General features: G+C 34.8%; 2 long non-coding RNA genes across 2 annotated transcripts in view; one reads left to right on the forward strand and one right to left on the reverse strand.

Moving 5' to 3' along the window:
• On the forward strand, positions 1-7,814 carry LOC137487974 (uncharacterized). The gene is made up of 2 exons (XR_011006830.2): positions 1-348; positions 7,590-7,814. It is a non-coding gene; the product is annotated as an uncharacterized lncRNA (long non-coding RNA).
• Positions 6,670-24,575, reverse strand: part of LOC100149761 (uncharacterized) — a 22,464-nt gene continuing 4,558 nt past the window's right edge. The window contains exons 2-3 of the long non-coding RNA XR_011006829.2: positions 8,460-8,773; positions 6,670-6,974 (exon numbers count right to left, since the gene is read on the reverse strand). This is a non-coding gene — a long non-coding RNA (uncharacterized lncRNA). The remainder of the gene's footprint in view (positions 6,975-8,459; positions 8,774-24,575) is intronic.

Genomic DNA, 24,575 nt, shown 5'->3' on the forward strand with positions numbered 1-24,575 from the left:
GTTGACCATCAGCACGGAAAAGCCTAGGACGCTCCCAGAAAACATTCAGTTATTATCAAAGAGCAGCTTCTGCACTTCACGCCATGTGAACAGCCATTTATTCAGAGAAAACAGCCTACTGAACCTTTGATTTTCTCGGCGGTAAATAGGAAGCGCTCCAAAAACGATGATCTGCAGGGCGGACAGGGTGCGTTCAACTATCTCGATCATGCTCTGTCTGCCGCAGCTTGCCTTGCAGTCGTTCGTCAACACGTTGAGGACGACAGCTCCAATGCTCTCGCCTCGCCAGCCTTTAGGATAGCGAGAACCGAAGCAGAAACATCGGCAAGGCAGAGTGCGTATAAAAAGGTGCGTAAGATGTTAGGCTACCTTTAGTGGAAGCAGCACGGACGCGACGAACGATGGAATCGCCGATGGTTGCGGCGTAACGTCAGTAATTGATTGCGACTGGGGCGTATAACGTCATTTTCCACCCTCGTTTTGATGTTAGATCAGTGATTCCCTAACTAGGTCCCGCATAGTGACCTTTGATTTGGTCCACCATCCTATTTGAGAAGAGAGGGAGAATAAAGGGGATGTTTCAAGATTGTAAATTCAAATTGAATGTATCCCTTTGATTTTTTTGTTAACTGAAATTAAATGTTTCAATTAAATGGTGTAAATTAGTCAGATTTTGTTTAAATGTACATAATGTAACCCGACAGGGCAGAGATTTTGGTGAGGAAAAGGCAGATTCTGCTTGTATTCAGCATTGAACTCTACTATGTTGTAAATGTAATCGTGTTTTTATTGCAACACAGTTTCATTTCGAAAGTTATGCTGCCTTAGTTATTATAACTTAAAGTAATGTTTTCTATTTAATTTGAAATATTCTGAAATAAATTAGGAAACTATTACCCATGGTGACTTAATTGTAATAGTTTTGGTATTTTCCTCCGAACCATATTTTTTTTTTAATGATATTTGGTTTTTGGCCCTTTATGCTGGGAAGTTTGGGCACCCCTGGTATAGATTGACAAGGGTGATGTTTACAAAAACATCCACTTTGAAATCCATTTTCAAATGTTTGCATTTGCCATGGCTAAAATGCCATTGTCGTGTAGACAAACAGGCAAAACACTTAAAAATGAGGACTGGCTGAACATGATGACACCCTGATCTGATAAGTAACTAAAAGACCAAATAAACATGTATTTTCTAGGAATTATTAGGATTTTTATTCAGAATAGCCATTGGTTGAAGAAGTTTTCACAGCTTGGACTGAAGTTTATAAATGAGCAATTCTTTAAATAAAGGAAGGGATTTTGGTGAACTACTATGGAGTCAGTCTAGGGCCATATATACTTGCAAAATAAAAAAAAGTTTTGTAAACAAAAAATAAAGTATTGAGCAAAAATTTAAAAAACAGATGCAAATCTCCAAAAATCGCAAAGGAAAAATTTATTTTTGAGAAATAAAAATTATTTTTGTGAACAAAAATAAAGAACTGCAAAGGAAAAATTACGTTTTGAGAAATGAAATGTGCAAAAAAAAAAAAAAGCGCAAAAAATCAAGCAGTGCATTAAAAAAAAAGTAAAATATTTGCAATTGAAAAAAAATCTATGTATATTTGCAAAACATTTTATAGCATTGCCTTTACAAAACCCGTGCAGTCGATTGCAGTACTTATTTTGATTTGCTTTATTATTATATAATTTTATTTGTCTTTTTTTAATGATGAACCAGTAGACTTGTGCACACTGTGTGAAAAGACTTGAAGAGTGAATGAGGTATGTATTCTGGTCTAGTTTCCATCTGTCAGTAATACAGTGCACTCACTTTAATGGGAACAAACCATTTTTGTTTGTTGTTCATTGGGAAATTGAATTGAATTGAATTGAATTTGAATTGAATTTTATTTGACAGATTTTAGACAAACTGTACAAAAAGTATTCCATACACTTTGTTAAAAAAACTGTAGAGGATAAAAACACAATAAAGCCCTCGGCTTATTTCCATTGTGGTCCTTTGTTAAATAAAAACAATGTATGGCTTTAAAATACTAATGAAGAAATAAAACAAACAGTCGCCACAGCGGTACGAACAGTCAACCCATCCAGCACATGATCCACACAGCCAATGGCCTTCCAGCCGCAAACTTATTCACACTCAAGTAACATATAATTTAAAAGATCCTCGTCCACCATGCAAACTAATTATCCTCATCAAACAACCATCTTTTGATAGCTTTTTTGAACAACCTTAAATCTTTTATTTCCTTAATTGATTTTGGTAGTTTGTTCCACATGATTGCACTTGTATATAAAAACATATTTTTCCCCACTAAACTTCTTAATTTAAATAAACAAATATTAAAATCCCAACTCCTATAGTACTGTATGAATGCTGTTGCTTCACCATTTGAAAATAATTCATCAAATAGCTAGGAACCACATTATTAAACATTTTACGTACCATTCCCAGTTTTAAAAAACACACTCTATTACTAACAGTTAACATACCTAATTTATTAAAAGACTCTTTGTGCAAATGTGCTCTAGGATGCATTTTTAAAATTATTCGTACTAATTTATTTTGTGCCTTTTGCAATTTCTCCTTCAAATTTTGTGAGCAGCTACTGTACCAAAATGACGTAGCATAATCAAAATGGGGTTGAATTAAAGCTCCTGCCAACAATTGTAAAGAATGAACATCCAAAAGATCAGATTGCCTTGCTAAAAACCTAATTTTTCCACAAATCTTAGTAAAAACGTTTTTTGCCATAGCATCTCCTGATAATTTATTATCTATTAAACAACCCAAATAGTTTATCTCATTTTTTTGACTGCATTTTCCAATCATTAATCTTAACTACAAAATTATCATCTTTTTTTAATTTCACTCTTGAAGTAAATAAAATAGCTTCTGTTTTACCCATATGTAAAGAAAGTTTGTTGTCTAAAAACCAGTTGTAAACACTTTTTAACTGTAAACTCATAATTTCTTCCAGGGCCCTTTTGTCATGATGAGATACTAAAATTGCGGCTTCATCAGCATAAAGATAGAGCTCCTCTGAACACACTATTTTTAAATCATTAATATATAAAAGAAAAAATAATGGACCTAAAATACTTCCTTGAGGTACTCCACAATTGATTGATAAGGGAGCAGATAAAATACCCTTTATATCAACTCTCTGGTTTCTATCATGCAGATATGACTGAATCAGTTCCTAGTAACATTTTTGACTTCTGTTGAAGACAGATGATATCTGGGAAACAGCATGTCTTTGTGGTCTTGATATTTGTGGTTTCTAGTGAAATTCCCTTCTCATTAATTGTCTGGTGTTGGGGAGTTACAGTAAATGACAGATGCACCCCTTCCTAAGAACATGGTTAAATCTGGGACTTCAGTAAACCTGAAATGTAAAACTTTATGTAGTATTTTATTCTCATTCATTCATTTTCTTTGCTTAGTCGCTTTGTTCATCAGGGGTCACCACAGCATGAACCACCAACTTATCCAGCATATGTTTTACGCAGCAGACGCCCTTTCAACTGCAACCCACCTCTGGGAAACATCCATACACACTCATTAACACACATACACTACTGCCAATTTAATTTTATTATTCATTCATTTTCTTTTCGGCTTAGTCCCTTTATTAATCAGGGGTCGCCACAGCAGAATGAACCGCCAACTTAGCCAGCATATCTTTTATGTATGGATGTTTCCCAGTACTGGGTTGCAGCTGGAAGGGGATCCGCTGTGTAAAACATATGCTGGATAAGTTGGCGGTTCATTTCACTGGGGCAACTTCTCATGAATAAAGGGTCTAAGCCAAAGAAAAATGAATGAATGAATGAGTCTCTGTGTATTCAGGTTTAAGTACCAGGATATAAAAACAAGTACACACTACAGACCATGTACAAGCGTCAATAGTACACACCAAGCAGCAACCTTTTGCTCTCCCTTGAGAAAAGCCAATATGGAAGTAACAGCAATTCATCAAACTTGCGCTAGTCCTGGCTCTATATGGAGCAAATTTCTTGCTCACTGTTAGACTTGCCAACTTTACAACAGAAAAAAGAGACGAGGCAGTGGCGCAGTAGGTAGTGCTGTCGCCTCAGTTCGAACCTCGGCTCAGTTGGCGTTTCTGTGTGGAGTTTGCATGTTCTCCCTGCCTTTGCGTGGGTTTCCTCCGGGTGCTAGGTTTCCCCAACAGTCCAAAGACATGCGGTACAGGTGAATTGGGTAGGCTTAATTGTCTGTAGTGTATGAGTGTGTGTGTGAATGTGTGTGTGGATGTTTTCCAGAGATGGGTTGCGGCTGGAAGGGCATCCGCTGCGTAAAAACTTGCTGGATAAGTAAGCGGTTCATTCCGCTGTGGCGACCCCAGTTTAATACAGGGACTAAGCCGACAAGAAAATGAATTAATGAACAACAGAAAAAAGAGTGTTTACAGCCTGTAAATATTTCCTTTATATTAGGTTATATTAAATTTACATAATTAAGGGTGTGGCTACTTGAGTGACAGCTATAATTTTCGCAGGTTGCCGTCACTTCACATCAGCTGATTAGCCGCAGATCCCGGCATATTCATCAAATTATTGTTTTGTTTTATGTGGCTTTACACAGTCAGTTACCTTTTGGAATTATTTCTCACAATTATCAGACAATATGGCGTGCTGTTTGCACTTAATTGTGCTCACAAACCATTCATGGGGCCTGGCCATTTCCTAGGTGAGTGAAATTATACTTATACCATCTCTATAAATGCATTGGTTTTATTTAATCATTTCTAATTTTCTTTAGAGCTGTAAAGCGCTCCAGAATCTGACAGATTGATTAGCTGTAGGCTCTAGAACAGTCATCTGAAGCGTTGTCATACAGTGTTGTGCTGGATTTCATCTTTTACAGTCTATGGTATACACACACTCACACTAGTATATACTGGTGGGGACTCTCATATGGAGCTAACTTGTTAACAAAGGTTTAGCGGTGGAACCACGCCTCACTTTGTCTCTTTAGCCAATCACCTACTCCCTAAAAATGTATTTAAGGCAGGCCAGCTCTCTAGCACTATTCTTCTCGTTCTCTAAAACACACCCTCCCTCACTATATTCTCTGGCTTTCCATTAACAATCCTACGTCCTGCCGTTATCAGCGCGCAATGAATCTTGGAACGTTTGAGGCCACAAAGGATCCACGGGTGGTGTCCATCCAGAATTACAGAATTACACAGAATTAACAAACATAGAAAAACATTAACGTAATGACTTAGAAAAAGGTATGCCTTGAAAGCCAAGTGTGTCATGAGTTTAAAAAAGCATGCAAAATGAGATTTGAAAAAAATGAGTTTTTATCATCAGTGTCCTTTTTTTCCTATATCGGTTACACCTTGTCATCTAGAGTTTATAATGCTCAAAACAGAAAAAAACATAGAATGTAAAAGATTTGGACGCAGCATCCGTGACGTCACCCATAGGTTTCTGAAGAACGCAAAAGATGCTACAAGTAGGTGTGGACAACAGTCGCCGTTTTGTTTGCGTCATTGCACATTTGGGGATACCAAACAAGGGCAAAGAGGCGGAGTGTGAGCAGAGCTACAGACGCCTGCTAGCATTTTGCTTAGACAGGCTTTTCTTTGGAAGAAACGCTTAAAACTTCATTACCTGCAACTTGTTTGTGTTCTGACCACATGTGCTTGGTTGTGTAATATATTAATAAAGTGTTTAGTCTTTTAAAAACACTGCTGTAATACATTAAGCCACTAAATATTGTTCTTATGACGTTTTTCTACAGGAGGAGAACGCAAATCACTTCCAAAAACTTCAGATGTGGTCTGTGTTAGTAAATGCAAGGCCATTGATGAAATTCAGGCATAACACTGTATGACAATGTTTCAGATGACTGTTCTTGAGCCTACAGCTAACTAATCTGTCAGATTCAGGAGTGCATTCAAGCTCAAAATTAAATCTTAAATGATCTTAAATAAAACAAATACATTTATAGAAACGGTATATATGAAACTCCTGTTAGCGCTTTGGGACTGAGAAAAGTGCATTATAAATAAAATGTATTATTATTATTATAAGTTTATAATTTCACTCACCTGTGAAATGGAGGCCATGTGAATAGTTGGTGAGCACAATTAAGTGCACACAGCATCCCATATCATCTGATAATTGTAGGAAAAATTCCAAAAGGCAATACAATGAATATGCTGAGCTCAGCAGCTAATCAGCCGGAATCAGCTGAGGTGACAATACAGCAACCAGTGAGACCTAGCTGTCACTCAAGTGGCCACGCCCTTAATTAAGCAGACTTAAAACTTAATAAAAAACTAAACTGATGAGTTATGAAAGAATTAACCCCCTCACAGTTGTCATGAAGGTTATTATTAGCTATATACTTTACACCAAAACTATGTTTTGTACCAGGCTGTAAACATATTTTTATCAGCTGTAAAATTGGCCAATTTAGCATTACAGTCAGTGAACATCTGGAGTTCCTGGAGTCAGCCCCCAAAGGCGAGTCGATGAATTGCAGGCTTCACGAGGGAGAGCGGGAGGTTGCCGCTTGGAAAAAAATGAACATGCTTAAACAAAAGGTTTTAACAAAACTTAGAAATTAAGAGAACAGAAGCTGTATGTTGCTGAAGGGTTATGTACATAACTGCACTTGGTCAGTTTAAGCTTTTATTTGTTGTAAATGTGAAACAGTTCACCTTAAAACATGTGTTTTATCTGAGTGAATCTTGACATATTAACATTTAAAATGAAGAGAACCAGGTTTGCCTGTAACCAGCAATCAGCTAAGACAGCAGCTCAGTTATGAATATACATTTGTTGGCTTCAAATTAACAACAACAGACCGAAAAGCAATGCATAAAAAGCAATGCCAAGACCACAGGCGATATTATTCAGGGTGAGTGCCGTTTTGGAGTTCCTCTCTGCTAATGCTCTGTGTCCAGCATCATTGGCATTTCGAGTCTGTGAAAACATAATGTAAAACATAATGTTAACCACTTCTTTTTTTATTTTGAAAATGAAGTATCAACCACTTCTGCTCTCAATAATTGTTTTTGAGCCAAACGGCGACAGATAGAGTCCTATATTTATTGATTTATATATATATATATATATATATATATATATATATATATATATATATATATATATATATATATATATATATATATATATATAAATATATATATATATATATATAAATATATATATATATATATATATATATATAAATATATATATATATATATATATATATATATATATATATATATATATATATATATACTACAACATAGGATGTTCAATAGACAACAGTTTACAGTATAGCAAAAACTAAAGTATACTACAGTATTTATTACAGTTTTTACCGTAGGTAGTGTATACAAAAGTGTTAATATTAATACAATTATAGTTTTTTTTTTTTTTTACTAAATGATGGAAATGAAAGCTTTAGCGAAGGTTCTACCAGGAAGACTGAGATGTCACGTCATTCATAATAATTATCTCGCCAGCCTATAACAACCAAGCAAGCCATGTATAAAAGCTTATCTAAACAATCTGTTTCGCTGTATTCAGGTGACGTTGCGGAAGTTTCCCTCCATCCTCCCCATCACCACCACCACCTGGTTGGCCTCGTCTCCACTCAGGGGGTTGGCTTCGCCCTGCCTTCATCTTCAGGCAGGATCTGCCAGCTCATCCAGAGTTCTGCGCTATAGACGGGGCTTACGCCAAAGAACTTTATGAAAGGACCGTAATGAACTCTCATTCATGCAAACAATTCACAATAAATGTTCAAACGTTTATCTGCCTCCTAGAGTCTTTCTGGTAGAACTACCATGAAATTACCCTTCATAGGAAAAGGATTGGGCACCCCTAGTTTAAAGTGATGTATTGTCTGGGTTGGTGTTGGTACAAAAACCTTGTAATAAGCTACAAGTTCTGTTATTTTACTCTTATTTCTCTCTATGGCGGTTCATTCCACTGTGGTGACCCCAGATTAATAAAGGGACTAAGCCGAAAGGAAAATGAATGAATTTCTCTCTATATTACAGTATTTCTTATAAATTATATTAGTAAAATGTCAATAAAAGTCAATGTGTTAAGCTGCAGAGTTAAATTTTCAACATCAAAAGTGAACAAAGCAGAGATCAACATCCCATAACGGAATTCACCAACCATAAAGGAAAACACAAATCACAAAATTACAGAAACTGTTAATTAACAGACATTTTTACAGTGCAGAATATCCTCCTAGTATGCTTATATAATATTTTAATTCTTTAAAATAAATAATAATATCAAAAAATATATGGACTGATACTTATGTAAAAGGACAAAACAGTCCTGCAGCAATGAGTACAGATCAGTATTCAAGTAAAATCTCTTTTAACTGTGACTTAAATAAATAGTTCAGAATTAAAATAAAGATGATGAGCTAATACTTACAGAGAGGGAAAATACCAGCGCTGCGATGCCCAGAAAGCTCAAGTGACAGCAAAGAATGGTGAAGATGGAGTAACACAAGTGATCCGGCACTGGTGCGGCAGGAACAAAGCCTGCAGTCTGCACTGAGACGACAGCTTGTCCTGGAAGTAGCCCTTGATTGTAGGGGCCCTGCTGGACTGAAGGGCCTAGATTGGGTGGATAATATACAGGTGGAGGCTGAGGCTGCAACAGCACAATTGTATCAGACGCTTGCTCCCTGCGATCCATTGTTCTGATTGTGGTTTTATTGCTGTGCTCTGTTGCTTTGAATGCCACTAAATGTAGAGAGGATGTGAACCGATTCAGAGGTTATAAAGAAGAAGTAAATTTACAGAGTTTCCATTGTACCGTGTGACTGGAGATCTTGCAGTTTCAGTCAGAGCTTGTGGGCACTGTTAAACTAAAACAATTTATGCTACCTGAAACATCAACAATAAATATTGGTAAAAAATAAATCACATGAACATATTGTAGATAACTGCAGAATAAATTAAAATCATAACAAATATTATAATCATAATACTAAATATTTAAGTTAAATTATATTTTACAGGACCTTCCAGTATAATATCTCGGATATTTAAATGTATTTATTTATTTAAATATTTTCAGATTCTTATGAACCATTTTATTATTAATTATCCCCATTTACATAGGACTGAAATGTTTTGCTGTTCAGATAGTATACAGAGAAGTACATTGTTGTTAAGCCCCTGATGTATTGTCAAAAGCCAGTCAGCAGTTCCGCATTACCTGTTTCTACCGGCAAGTGGGAGTGGCACTGTTGTCACATAGCATAGATAGATACATATATATAGGCCTATAGTCACATGGTGTTAAAAAATCCCGCCACTTCATTCATTCTTCATTCATTTATTATTTTGAGGAGCTGAAGCTGATGAGGTATTAATACAACAGTTTCGCAAAACTGAATAGTTCTAACTGATGAAGCTTAATATTTGTTTTCACAGTAAAAAATGTGAGTAGTTTTGGTGAAATAAAATAACCGTAATAACTGTAATCAATAAATTTGCGTTATTTAAATACATAAAAATTAGTTAGAAAAACATTGTACTAGCTTTCTAGATATGATATAGCCAGTCACATCTGTTTCTGTAATAGTTAAATCACAGTGAGTTTATGCATCTAGCATATTATTTTATAGCTATATTTTACTGTAACATGCTTTGTCAGTTAGCATCGAATTATGAATGGACTTTCTTATGAAAATACCTTAGATAGTTGGAAGAACACATTTATTGTTGCAGTCGAGTAAATGATCAGTTAAAACCTTTTTTTATGTTTATTCATCCGCTGTGTAAAAACATATGCTGGAGGTTCATTCTGCTGTGGTGACCCTGACTTAATAAAGGGACTAAGCCGAAAAGAAAATGAATGAATGACAATAAATACTTTGCATTCTTAATGGGGAGATTTTTCATTTCTCGAGCAATACTTCGGTCAAATTCTTCAACTTCACTAAAAGAAAAAAAAGCTGTTGCCAGAAATTGTTTTAACATAAAAAATCAACTCTTTTGTGAAAAAAATTGAGTGGTAAATGGGGCCCTGGAGTGTGGCGGGCAAGTCTGAGTGTGCAGTTAGGTCTCTGGGCCTCAGCTTCACCCTACTCTGTTGGTTTGCCAGTGAGAAAGTTTGCACAGCCACAGCATTCAAAACACTGGTAACAGACAATTGTGCATATCGGCCACATGAGGGAACCACAAGCTAGCTGTTTGATCGTGTTCTTTTAATAAAGGTAATGGATTATGAAATCATTGCAGTGTATATTTTTGCAGTTACCTTCTTCCCCACACATCTGTAAGTCACAATATAAATGTAAAATAATCAATAATTTACCAACATAATCAAAATGTGTTAACTTTATAGTCTTAACTCCCAACTTGCAGTGTTCATATTTTTACCATTCAAGTTGCTTGTGCTTTTGTCAGATTCGCCAATGCTAAGGTAAACGGAACTACAAATGCACAACACAATTGTTTTTAACCTTGCACAAATTATTTATTCATATCAAAAGTAGCAATGTGAGGACTTAAAGTGAAAAGGGTCAGTGGCAAAAAAAATCCCCTCCAACATCGGGTAAAATGACAGTATCTTATAGTTTATAAGATTCTATTAATCATATGATTTAAATCAGTGGAAATTATAAGGAAAGACTGAGGGCCCTATCATACACCCAGCGCAAGGCGCGACGCAATTCTTGTTTGCTAGTTTCAGCTTGGCGCAAGAGTTGTTTTGACGTTTTGCGCCACGCTGTTTAATTAGCAAATGCATTTGCGCTCATATGCGCGCCCATAGGCGTTCTGGTCTAAAAAGGAAGGCGTTCTGAGGCGCATTGCTGGCACGTTGCTATTTTGAGAAACTAAAATAGATTTTTCAATAGACCACAAAAAAAAACATCTTACACACTGCTTAATACAGACAAGATGTAGAGCAATACGCAAATATCTTTACATATGAAAAATTATTTAAATGTTAAGAATATATATATATATATATATATATATATATATATATATATATATATATATATATATATATAGAATATAATAAGGATATATATACTGTAGGATATAAATATAAAGGATTAAAATATTACAAAACATTATTTTCTAGCCTACATAAATTTAGGCTTTTTCAGTTCATTCATAACAATTAGCTTTTGTATAATGATATCATTATTAGCAGTATTATTTATTATATCCATATTTATATTTGTTGTATTAAAAACAAGTTTAGATTTGTCCACCTGTCAGGTTTCAGACCATATGGGGCACAGCATGTGTTTTAGGATATAACTCATGTTCATTTATTTGTTTGCTGGAAATTAGAACTGAATTGAGAAATAGTTTTGAAACAAATCTTTGCACGAACAAAATTAATTATTTATAGGCTAATGGATGTCTGTGCATACAAGGTTTCCTATATCCTTGAAAGTGAAAGTAGATTATGAAATGCCTTATCTCTCACTCTCGCGCTGCAGATGCTCTGTTTAACAGTTTTCTTGCTAGTGAAATGCTCAGTTTTTCCACTTACAAAGTGGTCATGTAAATAGCGAATGCGCTCTTGGCGCGATGCAGCTGGCTCTTAAAGGGAATGGGAGATGAGACTCTGATTGGCTTATTCTCTAAACACACCTATAACTCATTAAGAAAATAAGCTGAACCCTTTTAGATAATGCAAATTTTTCCATCCTTATATTAGCAAAAGTGGATTCTGACACGCCCTGAATGCGTTTGCACCCTGCGCTTTGCGCTCTGCGCATGGACCCTCAAAATAGAGCCTTGAGACTGTATTGATCACAAAAAGGCTAAAGATTCTAAATAAGGGTGAATCGTTGAAACAACTCTCAGTCGACTCTTTTTCTTTCTTTTTTTTTTTAGATACAAGAGCTTTATACACAGTGCACTTGCAGACTGAAACCTCAGCTGAATTTCACTCACTTAGAGCTGTGTTACATACTGCATGGTTTATATTAAATAGATGATAAATGAAAGGAAATACAAGAAACAATACCTACACAGAAGGAATACACCAGGGCTGTGATACACAGGAAAACAGCAGCAAACATAGTGAAAATAAAGTAACACAGGTAATACACAGATCTGCTGGTTTGTAAGAGCAACAATGAGAATAGACAAGACAGACAACACAAATGTTAGTTAAGATGATTATATATATATATATATATATATATATATGAAGAGTTAAATGCCTTAATAATTGTTTCTCTTTCCAGAAAAAAAATACTATATCCAGTCAGAATTATCAGGCCCCTTTTGAATTTGATTTTTATTAAAAAAATTTTTTATATTATTTCGCAAGAGCAAGGAAATTTTCACAGCATGTCTGATAATATTTTTTATTCTGGAGAAAACCTTATTTGTTTTATTTCAGCTGGAATAAAAGCAGTTTAAATTTTTTTTAAAACCATTTAAAGGTCAAAATTATTATCCCCTTTAAGCTATATATTTTTAATAGTCTACAGAACAAACCATCATTATACAATAACTTGCCTAATTCCCCTAACCTCCCTAGTTAACCTAGTTAAGCCTTTAAATGTCACTTTAAGCTGTATAGAAGTGTCTTGAAAAATATCTAGTAAAATATTATTTACTGTCATCATGGCAAAGATAAAATAAATCAGTTATTAGAAATGAGTTATTAAAACTATTGTGTTTAAAAAATGTTTTGACAAAATAGGTTACACTTTATAGTAACTACACACTATTATGTATTCAAAATGAAAAAAAAAGCTTAACATTATGTTTCACAATTGTTTTAGAGACTCGAAACGGCAACCTCCTGAGTCAGATGCTGGAGGCCTCGGAGGAACCTGCACTTGCAGGTTCATACGTAGTTTTAAAGAAAGTGATGTATAGGAACCTGTTCGAACCTAGGCAGGGGCGGACTGGGACTAAAAATCAGCCCTGGCACTGTAGCCACACCAGGCCACATCACCACACTGACACACACCCATGCACGGACACGCACATTTACTACTTAGATTGGTGTAAAGATGGTGAAATAATATAAGCAGTACCATATGCAATAGATAATTAAACATTTAATGTATGTGACTAGAACAAAACATCCCATTTATAACAAATTTATATATGCATTTTCTTTTCGACTTAGTCCCTTTATTAATCTGGGGTCGTTACAGCGGAATGAACCGCCAACCTATCCAGCATATGTTTTACGCAGTGGATGCCCTCCAAGCTGCAACCCATCACTTGGAAACCTCTGTAACCACACATTCACAAACATGCACTATGGACAATTAAGCCTACACAATTCACCACATTTGTTTGGACCTGTGAGGGAAACCCCAAGGAAACCTACGCGAACATGCAAACTCCACACAGAAACACCAACTGACCCAGCCGAGGCTCGAAATAGTGACCTTCTTGTGCCACTGCGCTGCCCCCTTTCGAGACTTTCATTTAATTTTATTCATTTGGCAGTGTCTGATTTTAGAGACTTATTTTTTGCTTTCTCTGAGCTTTTTGTCACTGCCTTTCCTTTTTTATGGTCCATCCCTGACAATTAGCTTGTTTGTAGCTTTGTTTGACATTCTTGCCAGATTTTGATTACGTCCGGTTTACCTCTGATTGGGTCGGCCCATCTCAAAACCATACGGTCGTTACCGATTGGGCCAATGCTTAACATTTATTATTATTATTACTATTATCATCATCATCATCATCATCATCATCATAATATCAACATTTTGCAAGAGATAAAAGCTGCTTGCATGTAAAATTAAAACATATATAAAAAAAAAAAATCAATAATAAAAAAAAAAAAATTGCTGCCCACATTTAAAAAATGATCCGGCCCCTCTGGCATTTGCCAGAATTGCCAGATGGCCAGTCCGCCCCTGAACATAGGGCATTGAATTGCTGGGACATTTTGCTGAGCGAAAATGCCTCCAGATACCCGACCCTCTTGACCAATTCCAACGCGACCAGCAGTGCTGTCTACCTGGACAGAAATCATAAAGATACTGAGCCGAGTGGATCGAGCAGACCTTTCCTAAGAGAGATCTCTACGTGGGTATGAGAGGGAGACAGGATAGATTTATTTATCCATGTCTCGCACCTCTGGGAACCGGATGATGAGGCGATGCTTTTCCAGCGCGCCGCCATTGCCACGTCCTCAGAGCAGAAATGATCGTAACCTACCCTACCCCTTTACAGGAACACACAAAACGAGCGATACTGAGTTTGCACACACAGTGTAAAACAGGAAAGAGATGGAGAAGATTGTTTGAAAGCTTTTTTGACACTGCTTGAGTATTTTATTTTTACATTAGCCTCTAGATCATGTTGTACTGATATGTAGTACAGTGATAAACACAGGCTGATGTTCTGAGAAAGGCTCACACAACATCACACATTTTCTTCTCCCTCACAGAAAGTGGTCAGATAGGACAGAGGCTTGGGAAGCAGAGTTTAACCCTTGACTTTTTTTTTTTAAATCAAACTACTATTTCTAACTCCAATCAATGAAAAACTCAAGAACATCATGTGTATGAGCCAGATTACAATATATTTACTGGCATCCTTTAATTTTAAATTCGCTTCCCAATACTTCTCCAAACTGAACCCCCCTCCTTACACTCACAGACTGAAAAGAGCCAGAATGAAAGAAAAGGAGCGCAGGTGGTCAAAATGACAGACCATACACATTGTCACAAATCTTACTACAAATTCGTCTAAGCAAAATCAGACTGACACAATGTTCAACTGTCAATCTGGGGACAAAGCAGCATAAATGTAACCCTAGAGCACTCAAAGACACTCAAAGCCTGAGACATGGTAAAACAGGGTGTCATTGGTCACTGGTTTCTCACATCACTTCATGAAATATGACTGGACAAATCCAAACTGTCCATCAACGTTCTCATTAAACTATTTAATTATAGACATTAAACAAAGCAATAAATCATTCTGACAGTATGTATACGGCTCACTTTGAGACACTCATTGTGTCTTGTCATCTGTGTTGTGACATTACCATGCGTTTCCCTTGCCTAGTCTTGCCATGTATCGATCTTTGCTTTGCCTTGTTTGTTAATTCATGCCTGCTGCCTGCCTTGTGACCATTACTTTGAGTATGATTCTGGATTGCCCTTATACATCTGTTTGATCCTGTGTTGACCATTGCTTGTCTGGCCATCCTGTTAATAAAACCCTGCGTTTGGATCCTCACCTCCATTGTCAGTGTCACTTCCCCATTACACCCGGCTGGGTCAGTTGGCATTTCTGTGTGGAGTTTGCATGTTCTACACGTTCGCGTGGGTTTCCTCCGGGTGCTCCGCTTTTCCCTTTAAGTCCAAAAAAATGTGGTACAGGTGAATTGGGTGAGCTAAATTGTCTGTAGTGTATGTGTGTGAATGAGTGTGTATGGATGTTTCCCAGTGATGGGTTGCAGCTCGAAGGGCATCCGCTGCTTAAAACATATGCTATAAGTTGAAGGTTCATTCTGCTGTGGCGACCGCTGATTTTATAAAGGGACTAAACCGAAAAAAATAAAAAAAATTATATATATATATATATATATATACACTGCATATATATAATGCATACTATAAGTACATAGGTAAACAATATACATAATTGCACCTTTAAAAAATATGCTAGAACTCAAGCACACTATTTATGCATTATAATGTATTTACAGAGAGCACACTGATTTTATTCATTCTTAAAGTATGTTTTATGTGTACTTTGTATAAGAACATTGTAAAACGGTGCCAGTTTGAAGGTGTTTAAAGTATATGCATGTTACTTTTAATTGTTTTAGACATAATTAAACATATTTTAAATACTGCAAATGAGCATGTGCTTTCCTTAGCCAGTGTTTCAACATATTTGACTTCACACTGTTATACAATGTTACTTGTCATTCAAAAAAATTGAAAATTAATTTAACATTAATCATGTCAAAAGATGATTCTCAGGTTTTATTCTAATTAGGTTCCAAAGTATGGTACAACATATTCAAATAGCTTAAAGTTAATCTTAAGCAGTGGTGGAAAGAGTACTGAAAAATCATACTCAAGTAAAAGTACCACTACTTGCCTAAAAATGTAGTGCGAGTAAAAGTATCTGTTGTAAATATTACTCAAAGTATGAGTAAAAAAGCCCTTTTAAAAGTACTCATGAGTAGTGAGTATTACGCTGTAAAAAGCTGATGCGTTTACATGTAATTTGTGGATGTGTGTAAACGTAACATTCTGTAGTGCATCAGGTTATAGCCCAGCAGGCACACAATGTCATAGGACGTTAATATTAGGTTAGATTTAGGTTGTGATGTCAAGTGACCAAAATTCAATGTCTAGCCAGCGTCTAAGTATAACGTAATTTTGATGTCTAATAACAACATTAAATGACGTTGATATTTGGTCGATTTTAGGTTGTTAGAAAGTGACCAAAATTAAAAGTCAAGTCAACATCTTAAACCAACGTCATATTGACGTCAAATACAGACATGTATTCATCAGGTATGGCAACCAAAATCCAACATCTAATAGACGTCATAATGGTAACGTTCACACAACTTCAAGCTGTAACATCATTAGACGTTGATATTTGGTTAGTTTTCGGTTCTGCATTGACGTTGGTCTGACATTGAGTTCTGACGTCAACCCGATTTTCATTTCAATTTAATTCACCTTTATTTGTATAGCGCTTTTACAATGTAAGTTGTGTCAAAGCACTTTTACATAGAAAATCATAGTAAATACCAAACAAAATACAACGTCCCCATGACATTGGGGTACAACATCAATCTAACGACATGTTGATGTCTTGTGCTTGCTGGGTGATTAAGGCTATTTTGGTCCCCTTACAGTAAACATCTGTCATTTTCTCACCAGTGACATGCATCTAAACAGTCTCTGGATCAATGCGTGTAAAGATTTTAGACATCTTCTCGAACACTTTAAATCAGGCATGTCCAAACTACGGCCCTATCTATCTATCTATCTATCTATCTATCTATCTATCTATCTATCTATCTATCTATCTATCTATCTATCTATCTATCTATCTATCTATCTATCTATCTATCTATCTATCTATCTATCTATCTATCTATCATCTATCTATCTATCTATCTATCTATCTATCTATCTATCTATCTATCTATCTATCTATCTACACACAGTTGAATTATTAGCCCCTCTTTGATTTATTTCTTCTTTTTTAAATATTTCCCAAATGATGTTTAACAGAGCAAGGACATTTTTACAGTATGTCTGATAATATGTTTTCTTTTGGAGAAAGACTTTTGTTTTATTTCGGCTAGAATAAAAAGCAGTTTAAATTTTTTTTATGAACCATTTTAAGGTCAAAATTATTAGCCCCTTAAGTCTTCAGAACAAACCATTGTTATAAAATAACTTGCCTAATTACCTTGACTTAACAAGTTAACTTGCTTAACCTAGTTAAGCCTTTAAATGTCACATTAAGCTATATAGAAGTGTCTTAAAAATATCCAGTCAAATATTATTTACTGTCATCATGGCAAAGATAAAATAAATCAGTTATTAGAAATGAGTTACTAAAACTAATATGTTTAGAAATGTGTGGAAAAAAATCTTCTCTCCGTTAAACAGAAATTGGGGAAAAAATAAACGGGGGCTAATAATTTAGGGGGGCTAACAATTCTGACTTCAACTGTATTTATATATATATATATATATATATATATTTTATATATATATATATATATATATATATATATATATATATATATATATATATATATATATATATATATATATATATATATATATATATATACACGTGTCTGTGTGATGTATGTAAAATTTGGCCCGCGACAACGTTTGTTTTTTTGCATCTGGCCCTCGGCCCAAAAAGTTTGGACACCCCTGCTTTAAATGCTTCCAAACAGTTTGCAGTTGTGAAGTGCACATTGAGGTATTTCATTATGATGCGATTTACCTTCTTTGTGTGATTTGATTGGACGGGAATCATTTCTAATCCCCATACACAAGAAAAAATAAAGTAGTGACTGCAGGTTGAAGGAAAGAAGTGGAGTAAAAGTACAGATACAGCACTAAAAATGTACGCAAGTGAGAGTAAAAGTACACATTTTTAAAACTACTCAGTAAAATACAATTCCTGAGAAAAAGTATCTAATTACAGTAATTTGAGTATTTGTAATTAGTTACTTTACACCACTGATCTTAAGTATATATAAAATAACATTAAACATGCTTGAAGTTATTCCAAAATAACGCATTTAATATAAACTTAGTATAGTACAATTAAAATATGATAATTACATCCAAAAAAAGTACAACTTAAGTGCACTTTCTTTTCATTTGGGTTCTTTTCTAGATCCACCCCTACATGGTTTAATGGAAAGCGTGGTTTGGTTCCTGTTACTCCTCCCCTATGACTACTTAATGACTTTACAAACTACATCCAGCTACATTCACAGACACCAGAGCACAGCAAAGACAGTCACAATCAGAAGAATGGATTGCAAGCAAGAAGTAACTGAAACAATAGTGATGGTGCAGTCTCAGCCTCAGCCTCCAGTTGCATATTATCCATCCTATCCAAGCCAGCCAATAATGCCGGTCCCCTACGCTCAAGGGCCACCTCCAGGACAATCGATGGTTGTAATGCAAACTACAGTCGCTGTGAATGATGATCCAATCACCATCCCGCCATCAGATTACCTGTGTTACTCCATCTTCACCATGCTTTGCTGCTGTTTTCCTTTGGGCATCGCAGCGCTGATATTTTCCATCTCTGTAAGTATTAGTTCATGTGCTTTCCTTTCATTTATGAACTATTTAATTTACTTAACAAGTTTGTATGCATAATTAGACATGTTTGCAGAACTCCGCTACAAAAAAATAAGGGTTAATACGTCTTTACATTTCAGGGCTTGGTATTTTTTAAATTCTAATATTAAAGGGGAATTAGTCACACACTGTAAAAAATTGCTGTAAAATGTACAGTACTACTGACGATTTTGAAGTTTTACAGCACAGTTGTAATTGTTAATGTATAGTGCTTGCAGCTTTTGGCAGTAATCCTGTAAAAATTTCCAGTAACACTGTAAAAATTGCTTGCAATACTGTAACAAATACAACTGTGCTGTAAAACTACAATATTGCCAGTAATACTGTACATGTTTCAGCAATTTTTTACCGTGTGTGACTAATTCCCCTTTAATATTAGAATTTTAAGTATACTAAGCACTGAAATGTAAAGACATATTAATCCTTACTTTTTGTAACGAAGTTCTACAAACAAGTATTGAAATTAAAACAAATGACTACAGAAATTCACTACTGAAATAAAGGATTTACTTGCTGGGGGAAGAGACTAGTATTTATTTTATTAAGGGACAATGATTTCTATTAATGAATTTTGACTGAGGAAAATTTGTGTTTATTAATTGTTGCTCATTAGTCAAAATACTTTTTTCTGATAATAATAATAATAATAATAATAATAATAATAATAATAACATAATTCTGCATTTTTAAAAATATTAGTACATGTCTATGCAATAGCCTAGTGGTTAGCACTCCGACATATGGTGCAGTAGCACGTCAGGGTGTCCTGAGTTTCCCTGCCCTGTTTAGAAATGTGTTGAAAAAATCTCTTAGTTAAACAGAAATTTGGGAAAAAATAAACAGGGGCTAATACTTCAGGAGGGCTAATAATTCTGACTTCAACTGTATATACAGTATTACAGAATTATTACAGTGTTCAGTGTTACAGAATTATTAGCCCCCCTGAATTATTAGCGCCCCTGTTTATTTTTTCCCCAATTTCTTTTCTGTTCTGGGAAGATTGTTTTAGCACATCTCTAAGCATAATAGTTTTAATAACTCATTTCTAATAACTGATTTATTTGATCTTTTCCATGATGACAGTAAATAATATTTGACTAGATATTTTTCAAGACACTTCTATACAGCTTAAAGTGACATTAAAAGGCTTAACTAGGTTAATAAGGTGAACTAGGCAGCTTAGGGTAATTAGTCAAGTTATTGTATAACGATGGTTTGTTCTGTAGATTATCGGGAAAAAAAATTTGCTTAAAGGGGCTAATAATTTTGTCCCAAAAATGTTTTTTAAAAAAATTAATAACTGCTTTTATTCTAGCCGAAATAAAATTTCATCGCTCTGTTAAAAATCATTTGGGAAATATTTAAAAAAGACGAAAAAAATTTAAAGGGGGCTAATAATTCTGACTTCAACTGTATATATATATATATATATATATATATATATATATATATATATATATATATATATATATATATATATATATATATATATATATATATATATATATATATATATATAAATATATATATATATATATATATATATATATATATATATATATATATATATACAGTTGAAGTCAGAATTATTAGCTATATTATATATATATATGCTACTTATATAACTAATATATATATATATATATAAAACTTATATATATATATATATATATATATATATATATATATATATAAAACTAATATATATATATATATATATATATATATATATATTTATTATTATTATATTATATTATTATATATATATTAATTAGTTATATGCTATATATATATATATATATATATATATATATATATATATATATATATATATATATATATATATATATATATATATATATATATATATATATATATATATATATATATATATATATATGCTACTTTCCTGTGATGGATGATTCATTGATGAACAAAATTAACAAACCAAATAGAAAAAAATAACAACAGCATTTTGATGTTTAGAAACCTAATCACATATTGGTTTGACTTGATTTTAATGAATAAAACAAAAATATGCTGCTCACTTATTTGTATAGTGTAAATATAGATTAAAACACATTTTTACACATAAATCTAATCCACAAACAGTACTGTGGAGTTTGCTTTCTCAGCTGAAAACTTCTCAATGTGCTTTTAAAATTCAGATGAACAGAAGTGGTTAACAGTAAGTTTCACAATTGTTTTTACAGACTCGAAATGCCATCCAAAATGGACAGGGGGAACGGGCAAAGAAGAAATCCAGAACAGCGCTCATCCTGAATCGTGTTGCACTTGGTTTTGGCATTGTTATTATAATATCGGTTACTATTTTGATTTGTGTTGTAATATTTACGGAAAGAAGGTCGATGTCGCGAACTCAACGGTGGGAGTAGATGGAGGGGTTGTCGTAAACTGAAGATGGAGGCAGGTGTCTATCCAAGACTAAATAGGGCATGTGCACTCCACAGGTTGAGCCCTATGTGTGCACATGCCTGGTAGAAGTTAACCTTACTGACTCATAATAACCCACACCAATTTCTTCTTATAGGAAGATTATGAGGCAAATAAAACACACCAAATCGACCATTTATAACATGTTTCTGCAGTGCTAATAGATCTGTAATGTGACATTACACATTTATTGTCAGTTTTTTATGTTATTTTGTTTTTACTTAGTCAAAACATGTTCAAAAAATGTGTGTGTATGTGTTATTAATGCATTAAAAACAGTCAGGAAAAACTGCCTTTTTCAATGCAGAAATAAAGAGTTTTTCACATAAGGTGACTTTATTGTGTTTTATGGAAGAAAAAAAACCTGGTTTAAATCCATTTAAAGGCTATGGCCTCTATAGCGTCTGTCACTAGAGCACCTATAGAGGTCAGAGGAGTGAGGTTTACCTGCACAGCACTTACTAGCTGCCCACTGCTACATCTGCAGTGTAAGCAGATTAGATTTTCACCTGTCAATGCGAGTCGCACGTCATTAAAAACTGAGCGAATGACGTCAACTCTGATGCTTTCATTTCAGAACAGACTTCAGCAGAATCGCAAACCCTAAATCTCACCCACGAGGACTGAAACAGCTTTTATATTATCATATAGCAGAGGTATTTAAGCATGTTAACGAGAGAGAGAGAGAGAGAGAGAGAGAGAGAGAGAGAGAGATAGAGCGCAATGTCCGCCCTGTAACCAATATAAACTAATATAAAACGTGATGAGCGTGATTTTGCACTGCGCCACTGCGGCTACATCACGTGCATAAATCACGCCATGGACATTACATTAAGATGCAGGGCCGGAGTGGGACTACTTTTCAGCCCTTGAGTTTCAAGCCAGACTGGCCCACCTCAGTTCACGACTATATTAAAATAAGGTCATTTCCAATTCAGTTTCTAATGATACTACCACGTCTTTTTCAAGAAAGCTCTGTCTCTTTTCCTACCCTTTCTTTTCCTGGCCTGCTTCACTCCTGCTCTGCTCCTCTCCTCCTCTGGAGTCTATCTTCACTGACTCTACTGCAATCAGGCTTTTGGGCCTGCTCTCTTTGTCTCTCCCTCCCTCTGTGTCTCTCCTTCTACCTCTGGTAACTTTAATTCTACATTTAAGCTGGGTACAATTAATATAATATGTTTTAACAGCTGCTTTAGAACTTTAAATGCTCAACAGCCCTCACAGTATTATATGTCTTAACAATAAAAATAAAAAAAGTAAAATAATGATGATCTAGGTAAGATTCGAACACGGGTCGGCGGCGTCTAAAAGCAACGTGCTGATCACTAGACCACAATAGCACTGTTGTGGTGGATGATTTATGAATCAGATTTATAAATGTAGTGAATCATCTGATTTTCATTGAGCAGGTGTATCATTCATTAATATTAAGTATTCGAATTCTTATATTCACTTAGGTGCCGCTGTTTGGGGTCGAATGATGATATTTACATAGGCTGCATTTTTCTCACGGGGCTGCGGGAAAATAAATAAAAAGAGCAGAGCTGCGGCAAAATAATGAATAAAAAGAGTGAGGCCATGGTCAAATACATGAATAAACGAAAAAAGTGCGACTGCTGAAAGTGCAAGCAGCTAGGGACACTGGCCCTCATGGCCAAAAAAAAAATGACCAGCCCACCGTGAATTCTCCCGGTCCTCCCGATTAGCCAATCCGGGCCTGTTAAGATGCCTAAAGGTTTTAAAAAGTCTATGTATCAAAAGAAGATGGACAAATGGGAATCTTTCTGTCATAAACTAAAGTAAAACAGCTTGTCAAAGCTACGAACAGATTGTATACAGGAATAGCGAAAAGAGCACTCTTTAATTATCAGCTGTTAGTCAGCGCCCACTCTTTTTCCCCCTGATCATTGCGCATTTGCGGTGTGCTGTGAAAATGCAGACGATCGGATACGAGTGTAAGAGGCTAAATTATCATATGGATTTGTTTATATGACAAAACATGTCTTTTTGATTCAAGAAGGTCCATACTGACTACAAAGGCAGATACTGATAAGATCAGGGTCTGTTGTGTTGACTTTGGGGGTTTTATGATGTGGTCACATGTTGATTGGTCAGTTTGAATGTCTCAGCATTGGTGGTCACATGGTCAAGAAAGATACAAGATAGGTGGTAAACTCGAGCTCTGTCTCTTTTCCTACCCTTTCTTTTCCTGGCCTGCTTCACTCCTGCTCTGCTCCTCTCCTCCTCTGGAGTCTATCTTCTCTGACTCTTCTCAGGCTTTTTGGCCTGCTCTCTTTGTCTCTCCCTCCCTCTGTGTCTCTCCTTCTACCTCTGGTAACTTTAATTTTACATTTAAGCTGGGTACAATTAATATAATATGTTTTATCGTTTCATATTTTATCATTTTATACAGTTATTTTGTAATTAATATAGTTGTAACCATAGAGAATTTTTGTCATTAAATCATCTCATTTTCAAGTATTTGTGAATTACTTTTGATTTAATATCAACATTTAATTGTTCCATATTGCAATACAATACAATCACATAATATCAACGCTCTCCCACATTCATAGCTATTAATACTGCCCTTATTTCTGTTTTTGGTATGAGATTGCAGAAGAATGGTTTGACTAGAAATGTACAGTTTTTTACCATCATGCTGATTACTTTTTAGTCGCTCGGCAGAACTACAGTTCGAACCGCTGTGGTTAAAGACCGTTCTTACAGAAGTCATTTTTAAAAGATTATGTAAGCAGGTCATCAAAAAAAAAAATCGGATACTGTCACAAAATCGGAATTGACCATCAAGATCTGCAGTGTAAATGCAGCTTATGTGAAGAATTGGGCTTTTAGTTCTAATAGAAAAAATACATTTGGTCATTTCCCACCCTAAAAAGTTCTTTTGTTTATTTCCATTTCCACAACATACATTAAATAGCTGGTTACAGACAAATTTGGTTCTCTTTATTTTAAATGTCAATGTGTTTATATGCACTCAGATAAAACACAAGTAGCATATACACACTTTCAATTGCTTTTTTGATTTATTGCTTTGATTTATGAGCATGCGTTTGTTTAATAAGTTTCATGAAGGGATGTGAGAAACCAGTGACCAATGACACCTGTTTTACCATGTCACAGGCTTGGTTGATTAGGATGATTAATTGGATTTACAATTTATTTTTTTTTTACTAAATTCTTTAAGGGTAAGTGGTTGCAAACAATGTATATGTGTTGAATTTAAACAAACA

This window comes from Danio rerio, chromosome 16 (genome assembly GCF_049306965.1).
Source record: "Danio rerio strain Tuebingen ecotype United States chromosome 16, GRCz12tu, whole genome shotgun sequence".
Taxonomy (NCBI): domain Eukaryota; kingdom Metazoa; phylum Chordata; class Actinopteri; order Cypriniformes; family Danionidae; genus Danio; species Danio rerio.